General features: G+C 39.2%; 1 long non-coding RNA gene across 2 annotated transcripts in view; it reads left to right on the plus strand.

The window, feature by feature from the left end:
• LOC110341013 overlaps positions 1-25,447 on the plus strand; it is a 328,392-nt gene that overhangs the window by 111,397 nt on the left and 191,548 nt on the right. For both annotated transcript variants that reach the window (XR_002382892.2, XR_002382893.2), the window contains exons 2-3: positions 20,030-20,182; positions 22,133-22,278. This is a non-coding gene — a long non-coding RNA (uncharacterized LOC110341013). The remainder of the gene's footprint in view (positions 1-20,029; positions 20,183-22,132; positions 22,279-25,447) is intronic.

A 25,447-nucleotide genomic window follows, 5' to 3' on the forward strand; every position in this document is an offset into this window, starting at 1 on the left:
CCCCACAACAAACTTCATATAACACCCCACAACAAACTTCATGTAAGAGATATATTGGGAAGGAAAAACCCAACTCATGTGAGAAACAGCAGAGAACTATGCAGAAGGTAGGGCTGATATAGAGTTTCTTGGGGAGGTGGTGGAACTTTTCAGGGTGAAACTTTCCAGGGTGGGAATTGGTGGGATTTCTTGTCCTTATATTGGGCTTTTTATTCTGTAGAGTGGGGCACTGGGTCCAGCAATTAGGGCACTTAGAATGTTCTGTGGGTGGAAGCTGGCAATTGGAGCTCCTTGGGGAAGGGGCCTGGCCACTCCTGTGGATGGAGGGGCTTACAATTTATAGACTTCTAAAACAGGTTCATTTGCTGGTTCTTCCCTTACACATTATGTCAGCGGTTCCTAATACTGCCATCCTTTAATACAGTTCCTCATGCTGTGGTGACTGTAAGCACTGCAGCTCAGGTGGATGAAAAGGTATCCTGACAGTCAGGAGCAAGGAATACCATGAAGTCACCATAAACTTAGCAGCTTACAGCCCTGCTCCTTGGAAAGATTTCCCCACTGTAACAGCTCTACCCTGGCATGGGAGGGTTTCCCCCATGAAGCTCTGCTCAGGTCCAGTGAAGTGTAACAGTTCTGCTCTGCTAGGGGAAGGATTCCCCAGCAAAAGTGTTAACAATTCTGCTCTGCACAGCTCAGGGGAAAAATTGTTACTTCTCTGCTCCACTCCACTCTGGCAAAAGAAGATCATCATCCAAAACCTCATTCAAGAGATATATTTGGAGGGAGAATCCAGAAAGGTGGCTGCATCTAGGGTGAGGTAGAAGCAAATGAACAGGGTACAGAGCTTACACAGGGTTCCTTGGAGGGAGGTGGCGCTTTCCAGGGTGATTTAGGATTAGTAGGTTTTTTGTGCTTAGGGATAGGTCGGATTTAGTGTTCAGGGGGGTCTCTGGGATTGGTGGGGTTTTGTACTCAGGGACCTCAGGGATTGGTGGGATTCCAATCCCTGTTCGCAAGTCAGAGTCAGAGTGTTTTTTGTTGACCCTTTTTACTCTACAGTAACCCCCAGCCATAAAGTTATTTTATTTCTGTTTAATAACTGCATTTTTTTGCTATCTGATATGCAACTCTCAAAGGGGTTGCAACTCACTGGTTGAGAAAAAATGTTCCATGACATTGTAGCTAGTAAATACTTTCTCTGATTCTGAAGACAGGTATCCCCATTCTTGACTATTATCTTCCCAGACTGTAGAACTTGAGATATGATGAATTTCCATTGCTTATGGGAAATCCAACTCATGGTATCCTCTTGGAGAAGGACAACATTATTAGGATATGTATCCTCCAGAATGTTTTTACAAAATTTCAGCTCCCTTCCACCTCCCATTAAAATCAAGAAAGCAAAAACTGCAGGATAGTTTTCTTAGAAGGGTAGAACACATGTATATTTATCAAAAATTTAATATAATTTTTTAACTGAGAAAAGAATATAGATAATTCCACTAAGTGCAGGAGGGGTAGAAGGAAGTTCATCTCTAATTCTAGTCAACATCAAACTATCTTGCAATTATGTGAAAGAAAACATGGGATTATAATATGGATAAGAAACTGAGTAGTGGTGGCACATGTCTTTAATTCCAGTACTCAGGAGGCATAGATAGAGAGATCTCTGAGTTCAAGGCTAGCCTGATCTACAGATGGAGTTCCAGGCAGCTAGGGTTACACAGATACACCTTGTCTCATTAAACCAATAATAAAAATAAAATTATTTTGACACTCAGGGCAGAGGACAGAGCTCTGTGTCCCTAATTTAGACTTGAATTCCTCCTGCTCACCCCCCTCAGATACCCCTGACCTGGAGAGCACAGTCAGGTGGACTCACCCCCGGACAGATGACCGAGCAACCAGGAGCCTGCAGAGAGAGCTGGTCCACTTCTGTCCACACTCAGGGCATAGGGCAGAGGTGAACTCTGGGTACCCATCTTAGACCCGAATTCTTCCCACTTGCCCTCTCTCAGATCTCCTTGCCTGGGGACCACAGCCAGGTAGATGCACCTCTGACTGATGACCAAAAACCAGGAGCCTACAGAGAGCAGGTCCATTCCTACCCACACTTAGGACAGAGGACAGAGCAGAGAGAGCAGAGAGCAGAGGCCAGAGAGTATTGAATTTGCTGCACCCACTGAAAGGGAACCCTGGTTGCCTACCTACCAGGAGAAGATGAGGTTCTTTTTACACCCACTTGAAGAAGTGATGGGAAAGAGGCAATGTAAGAACACACTCAGCAACCAAAAAACAAATATGACACCACCAGAGTCTAGAGATTCTACATCAGCAAGAACTGAACACCCCAGTGCAGATGAAGCAGAAGGGAATGACCTTAAAAACACCTTCATAAAAATGATAGAGGTCCTCAAAGAGGATATGAGAAAATCCCTTAAAGAAATGGAAGAAAAAACAAACCAAAAAATTCAACAAATACAAGAAAGGGAGGAAAACAAGAAGCAAAAATTACAAGAAACAATTCGAACAATACAAGGGTTGAGAGCTGACATGGGGACAATAAAAAAAAAACACAGTCTGAAGGAATACTGGAAATAGCAAAACTGGGGAAATGGTCACGTGCGACAGATGCAAGCATAACCAACAGAATACAAGAGATGGAAGAGAAATCTCAGGTGTTGAAGACACACTAGGAGGCATAGATTCATCGACCGAAGAAAATCTTAAGTCCAACAAATCCCTAACACAAAACATCCAGGAAATATGGGACACCATGAAAAGACCAAACCTAGAAGAAGGTGAAGAAACCCAACTCAAAGGGGGCAGAAAGCATATTCAACAAAATCATAGAAGAAAACTTTCCTAACCTAAAGAAAGCATGCCAATGAAGGTACAAGAAGCTTGCAGAATACCAAATAGAGTGGACCACAAAAATGTCCCCTCGCCATATAATAATGAAGAGCCCAAATATACAGAATAAAGAAAGAATACTTAGAGAAGCTAAGAAAAAAGGTCAAATAACATATAAAGGCAAACCTATCAGAATTACACCTGACTTCTCCATGGAAACTCTAAAAGCCAAAAGATCCTGGGTAGATATTCTATAAACACTAGAGACCACGGATGCCTGCCCATACTACTATACCCTGCAAAACTTTCAATCAATATAGATGGACAAAACAAGATATTCCATGACAAAACCAGATTTAAACAATACATATCCAGTAACCCAGCCCTATAGAAAGTTCTAGAAGGAAAACTCCAATCCAAGGAAGTTAGCTACAACCAGACAAACATAGGTAATAGATAATCCACTTTACAAACATCCAAAAGAGAAAAGGAGTGGAAATCCACACACAATTCCACCACCATCAACCATTCCAAAACAAACAATATTGAGCACTCAGTGGTCATTAATATTCCTCAATATTAATGGCCTTAGCTCACCCATAAAATGACACAGGTTAACAGAATGGATTCAAAGACAGAATAAATCCTTCTGCATACAAGAAACACCTCAGCTTCAAAGACAGATGTTACCTCAGAGTTAAGGGTTGGGAAAAGATTTTCCAGGTAAATGGACCCAAGAAATAAGCAGGGGTAACAATCCTAATATCTATCAAACTAGACTTTAAAATAAAATCAAAAGAGATGAAGGAGGTCATTACATACTCATCACAGGAGAAATCCACTAAGATGAAGTCTCGATTCTGAACATCTTTGCCCAAAATAGAGGCATCCACATTCATAAAAGTGACATTACTAAATTCAAACCACACATAAAACCTCACACACTTATAGTGGGAGACTTCATCACCCCACTGTCACCACTAGACAGGACTACCAGATAGAAACTTAACAAAGAAACAAAGGAAATAATAGAAGTTTTGACCCAATTGGAATTAACAGACATCTATAGAACATTCCATCCAAACACAAAAGAATATACCTTCTTCCCAGCACCTCATAGAACCTTCTCAAAAATAGACCACATACTTGGCAACATATCAAGCCTCCACAGGTACAAAAAATGGAATAATTCCATGTATCTTATCAAACCACTATGCTTTAAAGTTAGAATTCAAAAACAACACAAATTGCAGAAACCCTACAAACTCATGGAAATTGAATAATGCGCAATTGTGCCACTCCTGGGTCACAGAAGAAATAAAGAAAGAAGTTAAAGACTTCCTAGAATTAAATGAGAATGAAGACACAACATACCCAAACCTATGGGACACTTTGAAAGCAGTGCTAAGAGGAAAGTTGATAGTACTAAGTGCCCACATGAAGAAACTGGAGAATAGTCACACTAGAGAATTGACAGCACAACTGAAATCTCTAGAATAAAAAGAAGCAAACTCACCCAGAAGGAGTAGATGCCAGGAAATAATCAAATTGAGGGCTGAAGTAACAAAAGTAGAAACTAGGAAAACGATACAAAGAATCAATGTAAGGAAGAATTGTTTCTTTGGGAAAATCAGCAAGGTAGATAAACCTTTATCCAACTCACCAAACGGCAGAATGTGAACATGCAAATTAACAAAATCAGAAATGAAAAGGGGGACATAACAATGGACACTGAGGAAATACAGAGAACCATCAGGTCATAATTTGAAAACCTGTACTCCACAAAATTCGAAAATTTAAAAGAAATAGACAATTTCTGGATAGATATCACCTGCCAAAATTAAATCAAGAACAGATAAGTAATTTAGATAGACCTATAATACTTATTAAAATTGAAACAGTCACCAAAGTCTCCCAACCAAAAAAAGCCCAGCACCAGATGGCCTCAGTGCAGAATTCTACCAGAAATTCAAAGATCAGCTTATACCAATTCTCCTCAATGTATTCCATGCAATAGAAGCAGAAGGGTCTTGCCAAACTCCTTCTATGAAGCTTCAATAACCTTGATACCCAAGCCACACAAAGACACAACTAAGAAAGAACACTTCAGACCAATATCCCTCATGAACATTCATGCAAAAATACTCAATAAAATACTGGCAAATAGGATCCAAGAACACATCAGAAAACTCATCTGCCATTATCAAGTAGGTTTCATCCCAGGGATGCAGGGATGGTTCAACATATGAAAATCCATCAATGTAATCCACCATATAAACAAGTTGAGAAACAAAAATCACATGATCATCTCATTAGATGCTGAAAAAGCCTTTGACGAAATCTAACACCCCTTCATGATAAAGGTCTTGGAGAGATCAGGGATAACAGGAACATACCTAAACACAATAAAAAACTAAATACAGCAAACCAACAGCCAACATCAAACTAAATGGAGAGAAACTCAAAGCAATTCCTCTAAAATCAGGAACAAGACATGCTGCCGAGTCTCTCCATACCTCTTCAATATTGTACTTGAAGTTATAGCCAGAGCAATAAGACAACAAAAGGAGATCAAGGGAATACAAATTGGAAAGGAAGAGGTCAAGCTTTCACTATTTGCAGATGATATGATTGTTTACATAAGTGACCAGAAAAACTCTACCAGGGAGCTCCTACAGCTGATAAATACCTTCAGCAAATTGGCAGGATACAAGATCAACTCAAGTAAATCAGTAGCCCTACTATGTACAGACGATAAAAGGGCTGAGCAAGAAATCAAAGAATCATCACCCTTTACAATTGCCACAAACAACATAAAATACCTTGGGGTAGTCCTAACCAAGCAAGAACTTCGAATCTTTAAAGAAAGAAATTAAAGAAGGCATCAGAAAATGGAGAGATCTCCCATGCTCTTGGATAGGTGGGATCAACATAATAAAAATGACAATCTTGTCAAAAGCAATCTACAGATTCAATGTTATCCACATTGAAATCCCAGCACAATTCTTCACAGACCTTGAAAGAACAATTCTCAACTACATATGGAAAAACAAAAGACTCAGAATACCAAAAACCACCCTGTTCATCAAGGCAACATCCAGAAGCATCACCATCCCTGACTTCATGCTCCATTATAAAGCTATAGTTCTGAAAACAGCTTGGTGTTGGCACAAAAATAGACAGGTAGAACAATGGAATCTAATAGAAAACCATGATATTAACCCACACACAAATGAGCACTTGATTTTTGACAAAGAAGCTAAAATTATACAATGGAAAAAAAGAAGGCATCTTCAACAAATGATGCTGGCATAACTGGATGCTGGCATGTAGAAGACTACAGATAGATCCATGTCTATCGCCATGCACAAAACTTAAGTCCAAATGGATTAAAGACCTCAACATAAGTCCAGTCACATTGCACCTGTTAGAAGAGAAAGTAGGAGGTACCCTTGAACAAATTGGTACAGGAGTTGGCTTTCTGAGCATAACACCAGTAGCACAGACATAGAAATAGACAATTACTAAATGGGACCTGATGAAGCTGAGAAGCATCTGTAAGGCAAAGGACACAGTCAGCAAGACAAAAAGCAGCCCACAGAATGGGAAAAGAAATTCACTAATCCCACATCTGACAGAGGGCTGATCTCCAAAATTTACAAAGAGCTCAAGACACAAGTCCCCAAAGCACCAAAGAATCTAATTAAAAAGTGGGCTATAGAACTAAATAGAGGATTCTCAATTAAGGAGACTAAAATGGCTGAGAGACACTTAAGAAAGTGCTCAACATCCCTAGAAATCAGGGAAATGCAAATCAAAACAACTCTGAGATACCATCTTAATCCTGTCAGAATGGCTAAAATAAAAAAAACACTGATGACAGTTTATGCTGGAGAGGATGTGGAGAAAGGGGAACACTCCTCCACTGCTGGTGGGATTGCCAACTAGTACAGCCACTATGGAAATCAGTATAGAGATTTCTCAGGAAAAATGGGAATCAGTCTACCACAAGACCCAGCAATTCCACTGTCAGGCATATACCCAAAAGAAACACATTCATACAACAAGGACATCTGTTATACGGTGTTTATAGCAGCAATATTTGTAATAACCAGAACCTGGAAGCAACCTAGATGTCCCTCAACTGAAGAGTAGATAGAGAAAATATGGTACATTTCCACAATGGAGTACTATTCAGCAGAAAAAAACAATGGAATCTTGAAATTTGCAGGCAAATGGATGGCACTAGAAGAAACCATCCTGCGTGAGGTAACCCAGTCACAAAAAGACAAATATGGTATGTACTCACTCATATATGGATTGTAGACATGAATCAAGGGAGTGCCAGTCTACAATCCCACTGCCAGAGAGGCAGGGAAACAGGAAGGACCCTAAGAGAGATAGATACACATGGTACCCCAGAGAAGGTGGAATGAGGCAAGATCTTCTGAGCAGATTGGGAGTACAGTGTGGGGGAGGGGAAAGGGAGCCACGAAAAAGAGAGGGAGAGAAGAGGAAGGGACAGGAGGACATGGGGGAGCTGGAAAGTTGAGTTTGGGGAAGAATAGAGGAGAGCAAGATGAGAGATACCATAATGGAGGGAGCCATTCTAGGTTTGAGGCATAATCTGGCAGTAGTGAGATCTCCAGAGATCTTAAAGGATGACACCAGCTTGCAAACTAAGCAGTAGTTGAGAGGCTACATTACATGCCCCTCTCTAATAATGATTTTTACCACTGTCTTACATACCATCCTAGAACCTCCATCCAGTGACAGACAGAAGTAGAGGCACATACCCACAGCTAAACACTGAACTGAACTCCTGGAACCAGTGACAGAGAGGGTGGAGTGATGAGCAAAGGGGTCAAGACTGGGCTGGTGAAACCCAAAGAAACAGCTGACCTGAACAAGTGGGAGATCTTGGAACCCAGATTGATGGCTGAGAGGCCAGCATGAGACTGATCTAGACCCCCTGAATGTGGGTGTCAGTGTGGAGACTCAGGCAATCTATGTGGTTTTTGGGTAGTAGATCAGTATTTATCCCTGGCACACAAGTGGACTTTGGGTACCCATCCCACAATGAGGGATTCTTACTCAATCTGGAGACTTTGGGGAGGGCCTGGGCCTTCTCCAGAATGAAATGACAAACTGTAGAGATCCCCCATGGAGGGCCTTCCCTTCCCTGAGGAATGGAGTGAGGATTGGATGGGGGGTCGGGGGGGGCTGGTTGGGGTGTAGTGGTTGTGGAGGGGAGGGGAGGGAGAGGGAGCTGGGACTCACATGGGAAGCAAGCTTTTTCCTAATTTAAATATATAATAAAAAGTGTAAAAAAAGATTAAGTTGGGGATTTATTTTTAAAATTTAAAATATAAACTAAGAGATACTATGAAGTTCATTATAATGTTTAACAAAGTCTGAAACAGTGTTGACTGGTGAAGTCTTGTTTTCGACAAACCTGTACCATAACATTATACTAACCAATAGCCCAACAAGAATGAGGATTGCATTTTGACAGGAGGGAGGAAGGAGAAAGGGATGGGATAAGAAAGGAAGAAAGAAGGAAGGAAGGAAGGCTGACTAAAATGAAATTTCCCAAAGATTTCTCAATGTTTCAGATTTTTAATCATTAAAAGATACTTTCATACAAAAAATAAAATTATTTCTACTATACTAGGATGGGATTGATATTACACTAGGATAGGATTGAAGCTAGGGTACTCTCAGAAAACCCTGAAGTATCAATAGCATAAATAATTTAGACAACACAATAATTCAGTTATATAAAGATCAAATTTATATACAGAAATCAAAAGACATTTTTTTTTTGGTTTTTACAAATCTGCCTGCCTCTGCCTCCAAAGTGCTGGGATCAAAGGCGTGCGCCACCACCGCCCGGCTCTTCAAAAGACATTTTCTAATCATGTACATTGTACCCACAAAAGCAAAAAGGGAAAGCCCTCATAGGAGACACAAATATAGATTTACATAAACTGAATAATGTGCACATTTTTCAACTAAAGCAAGACAGAAGTCCAAAAATAACAGTTTTATGAATGCCATTTTAGAAACTTGGCATGCATCCAGTCAAAATACCATGAAGAGCTATTTATAAAGTCAAATTAATATTAAGATTCACACGACATTCAAGAACACATCAGAAAAATCATCCACCATGATCAAGTAGGCTTCATCCCAGGAATGCAGGGATGGTTCAACATTAGAACATCTATCAATGTAATCCACCATATTAACAATCTGCGAAAGAAAAACCACATGATCATCTCGCTAGATGCTGAAAAAGCCTTTGACAAAATCCAGCACCCCTTCATGATAAAGGTCCTAGAGAGATCAGGGATAACAGGAATGTACCTGAATATAATAAAAGCAATATACAGTAAACCAACAGCTAACATCAAACTAAATGGAGAGAAACTCAAAGCAATTCCTCTAAAATCAGGAACAAGACATGGCTGTCCACTCTCTCCATATCTCTTCAATATTGTACTTGAAGTTCTAGCTACAGCAATAAGACAACAAAAGGAGATAAAGGGGATACAAATAGGAAAAGAAGAAGTCAAACTTTCACTATTTGCAGATGATATGATAGTTTACATAAGTGACCCAAAAAACTCCGCAAGGTTACTCCTAGAGCTGATAAACACCTTCAGCAATGTGGCAGGATACAAGGTAAACTCAAAAAAATCAGTGGCTCTATTATATACAGATGATGAAGTGACTGAGAAAGAAATCAGAGAAACATCACCCTTTACAATAGCCAAAAACAACATCAAATATCTGGGGATAATGTTAACCAAGGAAATTAAAGACCTGTATATCAAGAACTTTGTGTCTTTAAAGAAAGAAATCAAAGAAGATACCAGAAAATGGAAAGATCTCCCATGCTCTTGGATTGGTAGGATCAACATAATAAAAATGGCAATCTTGCCAAAAGCAGTCTACAGATTCAATGCAATCCCTATCAAAATTCCATCACAATTCTTCAAGGACCTGGAAAGAACATTAATCAACTTTATATGGAAAAACAAAAGGCCCAGGATAGCTAAAACATCCCTATACAATAAAGGAACTTCAGGAGGCATCTCCATACCTGACTTCAAGCTCTATTATAGAGCTATAGTCCTGAAAACAGCTTGGTATTGGCACAAAAATAGGCAGGTTGACCAATGGAACCGAATCGAAAGCCCTAATTTTAACCCACACACCTATGACCACCTGATTTTTGACAAAGAAGCTAAAACTGTACAGTGGAAAAAAGAAAGCATCTTCAACAAATGGTGCTGGCATAACTGGGTACTGGTATGCAGAAGACTGCAGATAGATCCATGTTTATCGCCTTGTACAAAACTTAAGTCCAAATGGATCAAAGATCTCAACATACATCCAGCCACACTGAAACTTTTAGAAGAGAAAGTGGGAGATACTCTTCAACGAGTTGGTACAGGAGACCACTTCCTAAACATAACACCAGTGGCACAGGCACTGAGATCGACAATTAACAAATGGGACCTTCTGAAAGTAAAAAGCTTCTGTAAGGCAAAGGACACAGTCAAAAAGACAAAAAGGCAGGCCACAGAATGGGAAAAGATATTCACTAACCCTACATCTGACAGAGGGTTAATCTCCAAAATTTACAAAGAACTCAAGAAACAAGTCTCCAAAACACCAAAGGATCCAATTAAAAGGTGGGGTACAGAGCTAAATAGAGAATTCTCAGTAGAGGAGGCTAAAATGGCCAAGAGACACTTAAGAAAGTGCTCAACATCCTTAGCCATCAGGGAAATGCAAATCAAAACAACTCTGAGATACCATCTTACTCCTGTCAGAATGGCTAAAATCAAAAACACTGAAGACAATTTATGCTGGAGAGGATGTGGAGAGAGAGGAACACTCCTCCACTGTTGGTGGGAGTGCCGACTCATACAACCTCTTTGGAAATCAATATGGAGATTCCTCAGGAAAATGGGAATTAATATACCACTAGACCCAGCAATTCCACTCTTAGGCATATATCCAAATGAGGCAAGTTCATACAACAAGGGCATCTGCTCCACTATGTTCATAGCAGCATTATTTGTAATAGCAGGAACCTGGAAGCAACCTAGATGCCCCTCAACTGAAGAGTGGATAGAGAAAATGTGGTACATTTACACAATGGAGTATTACTCAGCAGAAAAAAACAATGGAATCTTGAAATTCGCAGGGAAATGGATAGCACTGGAAGAAACCCTCCTGAGTGAGGTAACCCAGTCGCAAAAAGACAAACATGGTATGTACTCACTCATATATGGATTTTAGACATGGATCAGGATAGTGCCAGTCTGCACTTCCACTGATAGAGAGTCTGGGAAACAGGAAAGAACCTAAAAGATATGCATATATGCATAGTACCCAAGAGAAGAGGATGGAGACAAGATCCCCTGAATGGATGGGGATCATGGCGAGGGGTGTGGGGGGAGTGGGACCTGGGAAGAAGAGAGGGGGTGAAGAGGAAGAGAGTTGGTCATGGGGGAACAGGAATTTGAGGGGGTGGGGGTAGAATAGGGGGAAGAGGGAATCATAGGATCAAATACAGATCAGGCACCAGAGCGACCTTGAGTGATCTAAAGAGATAACACCAATTGGTAAGCTAAGCAATAGTGGAGAGACCACCTCGAATGCCCATTCCTGATAATGAACTTGATGTCTATAACCATCCGGGAGCCTTCATCCTGTGACTGATGGAAGCAGAGGCAAACACACAATTAATCACTGAACTGAACCCAAGGAACCCAGTGACAGAGAGAGAGGAGTGATGAGCAAATTGGCAAAGAATGGGCTGGCAAAACCAGCAGAGACAGCTGATCTGAACAGGGGAGAGCTCTTGGACCCCAGACTGACAGTGGGGAGGCCAGCATGGGACTGATCTGGACCCCCCAAATGTGAGTGTCAGCGAGAAGGCCTGGGCAACCTATGGGGCCTTGAGCTGTGGATCAGTGTCTATCCCTGGTATACAAACAGTCTTTGTGTGCCTATAGCACAAAGAGGGATGCTCTCTCAGCCTAGACTCTTAGGGGAGTACCTGGATCCCACCCAGAGTAAAATGACAGACTCTAGATATCCCCTATGTGGAAGGATTTGGCAATAGGGTGGGAGGGTGGGAGGGAAGGGGAGTGCGGGAGGAGGGGAGGGAGAGGGAACTGGGATTGACATGTAAAACAAGCTATTTAAAATTAAAATAAAAAATGATAAAAAAAGATTCACCCCACAAAGTAAAAATGCAAAAAAAAATCTATTAGTTACTTTTTGCCTTGTTGATACAAATACCCCATAAAAAACAATGTAAGGAAATAAGGGCTTATTTTATCTCATAGCTCTAGAGTACAATCCATCATAACTGCAGAAGGTGTGGTGGTAAAAATGGCTCTCATTGTGGTAACAGGAGTATGAAGTAGATAGTGGGACTGTATCAGAAGTCAGGAAGCAGACAGAGATGAATCCTGGTCTTCAGCTCACTCTCTCCTTTTGTTTCAGTCAGAGGCTCTAACCTGTCTGTAGATTAGTAGTTCCACTCTCTCCACTTCAGTTAATGGTTTTTGCAGATACCCTGAGTCACAATAAAGTGGGTTTCCATGGCCATTCTAAATGTATTCACCTTTGCGATGGAGATTAGCTGTCACATCTAATAAGTAAATGTCCATTATGAAAACCTACCAGATGTGTAAACAAACTCCATTCAGGAATGGCAATTAGATGGAGATGGTATTGGTACACAGGTAGATGAAAGAATCAATAAGATGCTTTCATAAGTCTTAAAATAGGTTCAAACACACAAGAAAATTTAAATAACGTGGCATTTCCATATGCTAGGGCAATGAGCTAATGAGTAAACAGGAATGGGAAAGTGAGGAGCCAGTGTAAAATGATGTGACTAGCTCCTCATATTTTTCCCATGTACAGAAAGAGATTCCAAACAGCTCAGAGGTCAATCTCAAGTAAACTATGCCATTCTACAACACTAGAAACAAACATGGGTTAATAACTTCTTAGTCTTTAGCTAAGGAAAAATGTCTGTGTCTAAAACTCAGATGCAATAATAAGAAAGATTAGTAAGTAAAGCAATACAAATTACATTTTCATGGAAAAACATCACAGACAAGATAATGAAATGACTGAAGATCTTTTTAACATTATCATTGTGTTTAAAATTAAGGGGAAAGATGGTCAGGCAATATCCATAATCCCAGCACTTGGGAGACAGAGGCCGGATCTCTATGAATTCAGGGCTAACCTGGTCTGCAGAGTGAACTCCAGGACAGTCAGAGCCCACTTATGAATGGTTGTTGAGACATTTCCAGATTCAGTCTGCATTTGGTTTAAAAGAAAGCCTAAATATATAATAACTATAAAAGAGCTATAGAGAGTGAGAGTGTCCAGGCCATGGGAGGATGTTGAGAATATGCTCAATCACTTTCTACCTTAGTCCCCCAAGACAGGGTATCTTACTGAATCTTACTGGAACAAGGTTGATTGACAGCAGGTACTCTCCATCTTCTGTCTCCACCCCATCCCTGTCCCCAGAGCACTGGAGTTGCATGTGTGTGTGCATGCATGGTCACGTATACTTTTACATGAGTGCTGGGGATTTGAACTCAGGTCCTCATGCTTGTACAGCCAGAGTCCTTATCCACGAAGTCATTATTTATGATTTTAAAAGATGCAGAAGACACGAATGACCTGCTTGAATACTCTCTATACTGATACATCCCTTTGTCCTTTGTTGGCCATCTCCACAGGCTGTACCATTGGCTTTGAAATGTGACAAAGTGATCAGGATACTGCTGCACAGGGAGGCTTTATCGATTTCTTGGAGAGAAGCAGAGGCTTGAGATGTCACCTTTAAACTCGGCTGGCAGATCACAGCAGCTTGTGATATCTAATTTACTCTAATGAAATCATGGTGTTCTCTGGTCCTCCAGCAGAGAAGGGAAGGTGAAAGGTCATGGAAGGGAGGATCTTGAGCAGCCAGGTGTGAAGGACTGTTCATTCCCATAGTGCAGTCTCATTTTGAAAGATGTTGGCTACATTCATCTACTCTGAGTTAACCCCGATGGTCTTCTCAGACAATGAAAAGGGAAAAAATATATGTGAATATATTTGTGTGTTCATCGGTGTGTGCATTATGATTTAATTGATGAAGAAGTAAACTTTTTCTGTTTCATTTTGGAACCTCATAGATTGTTGCAATTTCACAGTTAATATGTTCAGCAGAGAATTTTCTTAGTGTTTAACAGTTCTTCTAAGTCTCTTCATTTAATAATGAAGTCACCTAGCACTTGAGGACATGGTGAAGCCTATTGTACTCCACTGGGACTTAAGTTATAGTCTTCCATGGCCACTTTATTTTCATTCTGCGCATGGCTTCTTAGCAAGGAGAAACAAAGCTGATGATGACATTTTCCACAGTGTCAGCATCTTTTCAGGAATCTCTCGAGCTTCGAGAATGCTCTTAGCTCATTATCTGGTGTCCACATCATCTCTGAGTGGCCAACTCCCCCTCTTTCTTCAGGGATATAATGAATGGGATAAATTCTGATAAGGAGCCAGAAGACTTTCAGTGTGACATTGTGATTCCCACGTTACATTCTCTCTCATCAGAAATTGGTGCTGTAATGGAATCTCCGAGGCACACAATGATTGCTGAATCATTAGGACAGTTTGAATAGAATTCACTCTACTTTTCTTGCTGAAAGCTACTGTTCACAAATGCCATAAAAATTAGTACAGTCCTTCAGAAGGGTGCTGGAATAGATACTCATAATCAGATTATATTTTCATCATATCTCTTGTACTCATTTAGCAACAATGGAGTCCATAATTCTGAATTTCTTTGTGTCTGCAATGGGGATAGTTCCCGAATATCTATTTTGTAGTGGATGAAGGCTTTGTTTTTGCACAAGCTGTCTAATTGCTTTAGGTTTAGACAGCTTGGTGAGGTAAGTAGAGGTAGCTTCAATCCATAAATAACACTGAGATAGAGGGAAGATAATTTTTTTTTGCCAAATCTGATGCCTGAAAATGACATAGTTGGTATTCAAAGCATCTCAGTCCAGGTAAAAGGGTCTGTGTGCTGTTAGCTATTTCTTTCATTTGTGTCCAAGAAGCAAATTAGACTCTATAAGTTAGAGCCCTGTAAAGCACAAGGGAGGTCATTAATTGAAAAATTCCTATGTTAATACATGCTTACGAAGCTGTGCATTGTAATTCACAGTTTTAATCACAACAGTAGACTCACTTCTCTTTGGAACCAAAGCCACAGGAATCATGGGCAGTACTTTAATGAATTACTACACTCAATCCTCTCTTCAAACCTCCAGAGCAGGTTTGAGTAGCTCTTATTGTACATGTGAAAAAACAACTGAGCTTTGAGGGTTATCATTTAATTTACTGTTTTTTTGAGACTTGGGTTTGCTGGAAAACTGAAAATAAGGCCAGAGTCTTGGGGATTTCCTAGTTGAAATTTTATTGTTTTTCTGAAGTTCCACAAGTGTTTATTTCAGAATGGAGAGGAAATTGGAACAGTTGGAGAGCAAAACTGACTATAACTTTACATTTTGTTGGAAATAAAACATACTTTTGTGTTGCAAATTGCATGGATCCTCAGGAGACACTGGAGTGAATTAGGAGGCAAGAGACTCTTCACGTAATTCTGAATGGCGCAGACAAGGTGGGCTGTTTACTCTGGGTGCTGTGTTCAAGTGTTTGTCTCATTTTTCAACAGTTATAATGGACACTTTCATGCTCTTTACTCCTATGTGTAAGCAGTGTAGCCTAGGCTCTTGCTCCTTTTGTAGCTGGCTTATATGCGTGTGCATGTATTTATATTTGTGTGTATGTGCATTTCTACTGTAATATGCATGCTTTTTCTTCTGACTATAAGTACATGTATCTTGTTATTTTTAAACTTTTACATTCAAATAAAACTCTTCCATGAGCCTTGACCTGGAATTGGAGACATTAGAAAGTGGAGTATAATGAAGTTACAGGAGCTTTTTCTACAGAGAACTCCCTGATTATTTTCAACAACAAAAACACAGGGAACAAATTTCACTTTCCATTATTGCAAATGAAGCAATTTACACCAGAGGTCTGTCTAGCACAATTATGTTCTCATACCACTGAAAAGAATCATCATGCCAGGCAGGATGGAGAAGATGGGCCGATGTTTAGCCCATGATTCAAAACCATTTGCCCTTTGTGGTTGAGAGGGCTTGTTGATTGTTGAGTGAGTATAAGAAAGGTTAAATGCTGGAAGTACTTTGTGTACCCTTCCCTTGCTGAGTACCATGAATTTGGATCTAAGATTCTGAAATGAGTTGCTGGCTTCAGGTCCATGTGGAAGTTGATATTGAAAGGAGTTTTGCAGATGTTATTGGAATCCCTACAACTGACATAAGGGGGCATCTCATGACCTCAAGTACTTGACAAAAGCAAAACTCAATCTTCTTGGTGAAGATAATATCGTTTTGGTTTATTTTTCCTTTTTTGTCAATTTGCAATAAGAGTTATAATAAAGTATTCAGCACAAGATAAAAGTAAATGAGTATGGTATGAACAAAGAAGAGCTAAAATGAAAATAAAAGACAAAAGAAAAGGGGGCTTCATATATTGGAATTATCAGATGAAATATATATTCAATGATAAGATTTTAAATTATGAAAAATATAAAGATTAATCAGGTAATTGAAAATGTCATAAATTCCATGTATGGTTTAAGAGCAGAGGGTATACAGCTAATGAGAAGTTAGTGAAGGGGAACAGAGACCAGAAAAAAATGTATAATTATAAGGACAGAGAGGTGAAATGATGGAAAATTTCAGTATAGATGTAGGAATAATAGATGATACAGTAAGACTGTTTCCATATATAAAATGGAATCCCAGAACACAAGAAAATTGGAATGAGGTAGAAATAGTATTTTAAGAAATAACTGAATATATCTGACAGATTCAAGAAGTTTTATGAATCACAGTTTTGACAATATCACATCAAACCTTTTCAACAAACTGAAAAAGTAACTCGAAATGGAAGGAATATCAAGACATAGCAAACACATCTACAGTAATAAAAAGACAGTCAAGAAGCAACAACTAGATTGCCTAAACTGTTGATTGAAATGAAAAAAATTATAGACCATTTCTGCCCAGTGTAGATATAAAGATAGTAAATGAAGTATTTATAGACTATTCCAATAATATCACAGTGGTTTACTGCATGATAACCAAGTTGGGTCAATTATAGAAGATAAGATTAAGCTTTGGGAGTAATGATAATTTATGACAGATAAGAAAGTTAAATTGATCATTTTAATAAAAGTAGGAAAAAATAAGCTGGACCATGGCTCAGTTTAAAAAGTACTTGTCTAGCAAGTGCAAGGTCCAGGATTTATTCTCCAGCATGTCACAAATGCGGCATAGCAGTACATGCCTATTAGTGTCATCACAAAGGAGACAGAGGCAGGAGGAACAGAAATTTAAAGTCATCTCAACTTACATAGGGATTTCAAGGCCAGATCTCAAAGCGTAAAGGAAAAATAATAGGGAGAACATTTTTAAATTTGTTATGTTTAGGCATACCTATATAGGGATTTGTACCATTCCATTCAATCTTAGTTTTCTAGAAAAGGAAAGGACTTTCATTACTCCTTACCCTTTCCTTCAAATCTTTAGTTTCTTAAGGAAAAGCATTTCCATATTGGCAACAGGGTATAAAGATTGGATTTTTAAGACTCATAGAAGGTAAAGATAAAAGTCAGGTATAATGAAAATTATACCAAGGAGATCAATATGTAGATGTCAAAATGCATTTCTCTATGTTAGTAATAACAGATAATTTAAAAATTATCACCTACAGAAGAATGGAGAAACCCAAGTCTTAAAGAATAAGTAAAACAACTATATTGGACCTTTATCAAGCAAACATAAAATAATATTGACAGTGACTCTTTTTTGCATGTGTGTGTACGTGTTTGTGTTCATTAATGAAGAAAACAGTCTCCTTTGGATGTTGTTTCTCAAGGGTTGGATGCATTTGTTTTTGGGGACAGGATCTCTCAGTAGCCTGGGAATCATCAAGTGTGCTATGCTGGCTGGCAGAATCCTGTGGATCTACTTTGTTGTCTTCCTTGTGATTTTAATAGCAAGAAGAGCCAGCCATTCATTTTACATGGATGCTAAGGATTGAATTCAGGTCCTCGTGGATGCAAGGCAACCATTCTACTGACTGAGCTATCTTCTTAGCCCCTGAATCTTTTTAAAACCATAAGAAAATGAAATAATGAACAATGTTCATGCACTAGACAGAAGATGCAATACTGTCAGCCTGTCAATGCTCTCTAAATTGATTGACAGTTTCAATGAAACTGCTGTCAAACAACAGAGTAGTTATAAAAATATTGTGTTTGCATGCAACATGACGTGTCAAATTGAAAATTTTTATGAAAATGGGAAAAAGCCCAAACTAGTTAAGACACAACAGATGAAGAACAAATAGAGACTTGCTTCAGCATAAACCAGAAATTGCTTTTGGTCTACAGTAATTAAGCAAGGGCAGCTGTCTATAAGAATAGACCACTGGTTCTGTGGAAGAGAATGGAAATTTGGGAAGAGCCTGAAGCATAAGACAAAGATTGTTTTGCAAGAAGTTTATAGTTCAGAGCACTGGGAACAGAGCAGGCCTTTTAAAATAAAATGTGTTTGTACAATAAGGGAACATATAAGAAATGTTGTGGTTTGAACCTCATAGCACATGCATAAATCAGTCCCTGGAGGGAAGAGTAGGTATAAATGTGAAAAAAAATCTAAAATTCCTAAGTAGGTAAAAAATATACCCATGACTTGTGATAGAAAAAGCTAAAGATTTAATAATTTAAATGAAAATATTCAAAATTGGATTTTATAAAATAACTTTAAAAATTCTTATTTTACTTTTTATCGTTTATGTGTGTGCATGTATGTTCTTGGAGGCCCAAGAGTTATAGGTGGTCGTGAGCCATAAACTTGGATTCTGGAAACTACTCTTGGATCCTTTGTAAGAACAGCTCTCTCTTGATGACTGATCCCTTTCTCTAGGCTTCAAGTCAACAAATTTCTATTGGGGTGTCAAAAATATAATTAGTCAAGAGCTTACATTTGTGTTCTAAACAATTCCAAATGTTTATGTGAAAACAAAACCAGTGGATGACTTAGAAGGGCATTTCACAGGCACTAATAGTCAAGTAACCAGCAAACTCAGAGAAATGCTCCCACCATAGCAATGGATGGGTACTACTGGAGTTTGGGTGTTGGACATTTCCCCAGATCCTCTGGGCTAATGTTATGATCCCTGCATGGAATTAGTTAAAGATGAGAAATTGAGACTAATGTGAGTTTCTCTGGTCCCTGAGGTCAAGACTCTACTCCCTAAGAGCTATGTGGATCCTTTGACCTTATTTTCCTTTTTTTTTTTGTTTTTTTTGTTTTTTTGTTTTTTATGAGACAGGGTTTCTCTGTATTGTTTTGCAGGCTTTCGGTCTAGCCTGGCCTCGAACTCACAGAGATCTGCCTGCCTCTGCCTCCCGAGTGCTGGGATTAAAGGTGTGTGCCACCACCGCCCGGCGACCTTATTTTCCTTTTGATTCCTGTATTATTGCCTAATACAGTTTGCTGCTGAATACTCTCATGGGCTGATGTGTCTTTTTCACCACAGGAACAAAGCAGCAGGGCTAATTGATCACTAACTGGAACCTCCAAAAGTGTCAACCCCAATAAGCCTTTTTTCTTTATAATTGATTATCTTGGGCATTTGAGTATAGTGATCAAACACTGTCTGACATGGTATGATGAGCCAAAGGACAATTATGTACTTTCATATGATCATCAAAATTGTTAGACATAAAGACTGGCATTTCCAAGTGTTACCAAGAATAGAGGACACTAGAAGTTAATGCAAGACTGGTCACTAAACATTTATTCTACCTTGATATCTGTTTATGTGATAGATTCCATGACCATGAACAACTTGGGGAAGAAAAGTTTATTTGGCTCTCACTTTCTGATAACAGTCAGTTTTGGAGGGAAGTCAGGATAGAAACTGAAGCAGAAACTATGTACTGGTTTAATTTTCATGTCTTGCTCAGCTTTCTTTTCAGGACTCCTGGACTACCTTCTCAGGAGTGATATTGATCATAGTCTCTTAGGCTCTCTGACATCATTCAAGACAATTCCCCACAGACATGGCCATAGGTTGGTCTGATCTGAACAGTTCTTCAACTGAAATTTCCTCTTCCAGGGTAAGTTTTAGTTGTATCAGGGTATCAGGTTGATAACAAAACTAACCAGTGGTGTGGAATATTGGTTGAAGATTTGTTACGTTTGTTTAAGCTGTGGAATATTTAATAGTGCAAAAAATGTCATGTGTTGCATTCTTTTATGTTGTATTTGTTTAACTCTGTGAGGCTGTGTTACTTTGCCTGCCTAAAACACATGATTGATCTAATAAAGAGCTGAATGGTCAATAGCAAGGCAGAAGGAGGATAGGCAGGCCTGGCTGGCAGGCAGAGAGAACAAATAGAAGGAGAAAGAAAGGGAGAGAGGAGAAAGGAAAAGATGGGAGGAGGAAGACAGGGGCCAGCCACCCAGCAATGCAGCCAGCCAGAGTAAGAAGGAGAGAAAGAGATCTAGAATAAAGAAAGGTAAAAGCCCAGAGGTAAATGATAGATGGGATAATTTAAGTTAAGAGAAATTGGCTAGAAAAAAAGGCAAGCTAAGTTTGGCATTTATAAGATAGAAAAAGTTTCTATATACTTATTTGGGAACTGGGTAGTGAATTCCCAAAGACTGAAGAGTTAAAAAAAATCAAACAAAACCAAAAACAACTACAAACCAGGCCAATATTTAATTGGAAAATCCCAGAAAATCTAGCAGCCTTTGTGAGATAGAGAAGTTCCTTTGAAGAGGTGTCCCGTAAGTTTCTGCTTCTGTGGTTTAGCTGACCTCTCACTTAATGAAGGTAATTAGTACCTGAGGAAGAAGAGGGGTATGTTCAAAAGAAAGAGAGGGAGGCTAAAACCCACCAGGTATACGTGTAAGGACCAATAAAGACAGTCTGGGAAACAACATTCCCTTCTCTCCACCTTTTCTCTCCTGTTCTAGACGTCATTTGCATTTCTTCTCTGACTAACAGAGTCTGGTCAGAAACATAATTTGAAGCATAACAATATGAATATTAAGAAGATGCAGTATGTTTATCATAAGAATTTAGCCATTTATAAGCAAACCAAAGGGCAGGAGGTGAATTTGCAGGGTTGTGAACATAAGGTGCTAGATTTGCCTTTCGATGTAGTGTTTTCCTATGTGTTTGATGGTGTTCAAGGTTACATGGAGTTTTAATTGTACTGTCCATAGGACCATGGACATTGTGTACATATATGGGTATAGCTCAGCCTTAAAGCACTTGCCTAGCATGGCCAAGACTCTAGGTTCTGTCTTTGGAATCACCTACAAAAATATATCTCTTAAACATTTTTAAGGAATGAGTTACTATTTATATACATTTTAAAAACCGCACCTTTTTGGTCAGCAAGATAGCTCAGCAGGTAGAGGTATTAACATAGGCTCAAAGACCTGAGTTCAATCTCAGGGACCAACAAATAGCCAGGAGTGAACCAATGCTAGAGAGTTGATCTCTGAGGTCTCTGATTTTTGCATGCTTGCTCATTATTCCTATACACACACACACACACACACACACACACACACACACACACACACTTAATTAAATAAACAGTACAGCATCCATAGAGAACATTAATAAATGATTCCCATTAAATATCACTAGTGGACACTTTATAAATGGCTAGACTCTTGAAAGTCCAATGAACTTTTAAAATACACTGATACTGGTCCTGCCCAGACAGGTTCTGATCAATTTTTACCTATCTTCTTATCAGTAAGCATCAGTTAAGTTGGGATACCTTTTACTTAAAACATGCCTTTGCTATAAGCTCAGCAAAAACCTTAATTCACATTCTCTAGGCCAGAACCCTTTGATTTGTGTGTTTTGTTCTGGTTATTTTTCTAGTGGGTGGGACTCAAACATTCACTGGGTTTACAAATCAGTCTGATGACTTTGAGAGAAATTATGAGAAGTTCTTAGGAGGTAACCAGGAAACATTCCCATTTATGTCAATACTATTCTGGGTGTCATTCGTCACGGGGATAAACCCATTTATTTTCTTTAGCTTCTGTCAGGTGTGGTTCCAATGGATGGCCTTTTTATGACCTTTATACCAAGTTGGAGGATGAACTACAAGAGAAAAAGACTGTCTATGACCCCCTCCTCATGGATTATGAAGGAAGCAATATCATATCAGCCAGCAATTCCAATGTAAGATAGTGTGGCTTAATTCACTGGTCCACTGCATGTAATGTGGGGTGGGGAAGCGAACAATCTTGTTCTTAGAATTCAGAAAGAAGACATCCACAAATTGTTAAATCCTCAGTGAATCCCTTCTCATTGGCAGGCACTCTTTAATGCTTCAGAAGTTGAATTCTCTCTGGAGAGGCGATAAATGCATTTTAAGTACCACTTGTTGTGTGTCCTGGGAAAGTACAGATGAATGGGGCATTAAGGTCATGGCACATTGTTATTGAAAATGAATCCCATTTTGCCTCCACTTCACAGTCTTCATATATTTTTCATAAAAATAGATTCATCCATATTTTAAGATTTATGGTCTTGTGCTACCTTTCTGCCCTTCTCTAGTGTGTAGACTGATTTTATTTCTTCTTTCTGAGCATTCTCCTAAGAGCTGGCAGTTCAGTCGTTAAAGTTTTATCTTCGAAGGTTGTAGTAAACTGGAGGCATGAATTAGTGAAAAAAATAAAAATGGAGAAAGACATAGGTATGAAAGTATTATGGCTGGGGACAATTGGCACGGTAAAAATGCTGGACTGAAGCTGAGAAAAGAACAAAATTTGGAGGTAGTATGAATTCTCTATGTTTGCCTGGGTTTAGATAAAACAGTTTTGTGTGGTTCACCATTTACAGATAAGGGGTTTGAAATGGCTTTCCTTTTCTCCTTTCTTATCGCCCAAATTTGTCAACAGTTACTTAACACAAGAATAAGTTATTGAATGCTCACAATGTGCTTTAGGTAGGTAGTAAAGATGTAAGGTGTTCATTCTCTCAGGATCGCCTTGGGTTCATCTCTGTAACTAGGAATGCCTGTTGTTGGTGAAACTGCCCTTCATCACAGACTCCTTGAAGATGTTTCTTTCATATAGCTTTCTTTTCTGAGTCTTTTGTTTTTCAATCCCAAATGGAGAAATAAGAGAACCTTGTACCAATTCCTCATTTACTAGACTTTCACATATCCCTCACCTCAGCTGCAGTCTGCATACATAACGGGGAATGTAAAAGCTGTGGGTTACTATAAAGGAGGCCTATGTGGGAGTTTGTATGAGAATGCTACCATTGGTTCTGATACTGAACACCTGGTTCCTGGTTAGTGATACTGTATATAGGTTTAGGAGGTGTGTCACAGAGAGCAGGCTTTGGGGTTTCAAAGTCTCTTGTCATTCTCAGTCCTGAACCTCTGCTTTCTGTTTGTGGTTCAAGATATGAACTCTCAGCTTCCAGATCCAGCTGGTTTTGGATTTATGATATATGGGGCATGGCACCGGTGCTGAGTTGGACTTTGTAATTTTTAAGCATGGACAGGGATTAGACATCCTCACACTATTCTGCCATACTTATGAGTGACATTAAGTATTCTTTCTGAGGGGAGTCTGCTTTATGACGATTGTCAATATTATAGTCACAGTCTGTCTTAGAGTCTTAAGTAACCTATTTGTTTAGAGGTACAGACAAAATTTCCCCATTTTTCATTAATAAATACATTTCTGAAGAGGTAGACCCCTTCTAAAGCAAGTTTACTTGGGAAGAAGATGATCCAGTTGATGGTTGATGTGGGAGGACCCAGCTCACCAAGAGTGATGCTACCCATAGCAGAAGATCTTAAATGGTGTAAGAGGGCAGTCTGAGCAAGTCAGGGAGAGCAAGGCAATTAGTAGCATTCATCTAAGGCCTCTGCCTCAGTTACTGCTTTGATTCCCTTAGGTGATTTCCTCCATAACGGTCTGTAACCTGTGATCGGTAATAAACCACTTCCTCCACCCAAGAAACAACAAATCCAAGATCTTTCCCCTCGTTCCAAGTAAATAACATTTCCCAATTTTTGATATCACATTCTTCAAAAGCATAGATGCTATGATTCATTCAATATCAATCAATTGATAGAGACTCAATGATTTCACAGTATCTGTCATTTCACACTCATTTATAAGTGTAAAAATATTTTGCCATGTATGACTATGCTCAAAACTATTCCATATTTAAACATGACCCAGACTTAGCCCATCACTGGTGGAGAAATTTATAAAGGAAAGAAGTTTAGTTTGCAAATGGTTTGGACATCTAAGACCAAGGTACTTGCATCTCTTTCTTATCCAATGAAGTTCTTTTGGCCGCACAGCATTAGGAGGACATGATGAAACAAAGGAAGGAAGCCAGAGAGCTCATTTTTGTATAATAAGGTCACTCCTGTTGTAACCCAGTAATCTATTCATGCACAGAAGGATTAACCCACTTCTAAGGGCAGGATCCTCATGACCCAGTTGATCCGCAGCAGTCCCTTCTGATCCTACTGCTAACTATCTTCCAATAAGCGTTTAATTTCAGTGTGAGTTTTGTTAGAGTCAGTGAAATCATAATACCTCTACACTAAAAATTAAACATATGCTGTGATCAACTCTCCAAACCCTGTTTTTTATAGACAAGTGAAATGATTTTGTTTACCTCTGTATTCCTGGTGCCTAGAAGGCAGCATATGTTTGTCACACAGTAGGTGCAAAGACAAAATGGTTTCATCATTGATAGAATATAATAGTGGTCTACATATCTAAAGTGAAATAAGATATCAATGGTAATTGTCAGGCATTTGTAATGCAAGTACTAGAAAATAAGAGGTCGAGGATGACATTTAGCTGGCCTAGGTGCTTTTCTTGCTGCTTACCCTGATATAATACATGAAAAAAATCAAGGAAGGAAGGTATGCTTGTGTTCATAGTTAGTTTACAGTTCACCATGGTGGAGAGACCAAGGCATCAAGAGATAAAGCATTGCACACTGAATCTAGAGTTGACAAACAGTGGGAGATACATGCCAGTGCTCAATGCCCTTTCTTATTTTTGTTCAATTAGACCCCAGCTGGGGGTGTGTGTGGTGCTTCCCACAGTTAATATGCGTTTTTTCCACCTCAGTTAACCTATTCTAGATAACTTCTCACAGGCGTGCCCAGAAACAAATCTAACCTAGAGAACCCTTGCCATGTGTGCCCACAGGCTTGTCTCCTAAATAATTCCAGATCCCAAGAAATTGACATTCAGTATCAATTATCTGTCACACTAGCCAATGAATAAGGACAAGTTTGGTTTCTGCACTGGGTAATGAGGCCAGTGGCTGTAGAAGAGGTAGTCACACATCACCTCAATCT

The sequence above is a fragment of the Mesocricetus auratus genome, unplaced genomic scaffold (genome assembly GCF_017639785.1).
Source record: "Mesocricetus auratus isolate SY011 unplaced genomic scaffold, BCM_Maur_2.0 Super-Scaffold_100027, whole genome shotgun sequence".
In the NCBI taxonomy this organism is placed as follows: domain Eukaryota; kingdom Metazoa; phylum Chordata; class Mammalia; order Rodentia; family Cricetidae; genus Mesocricetus; species Mesocricetus auratus.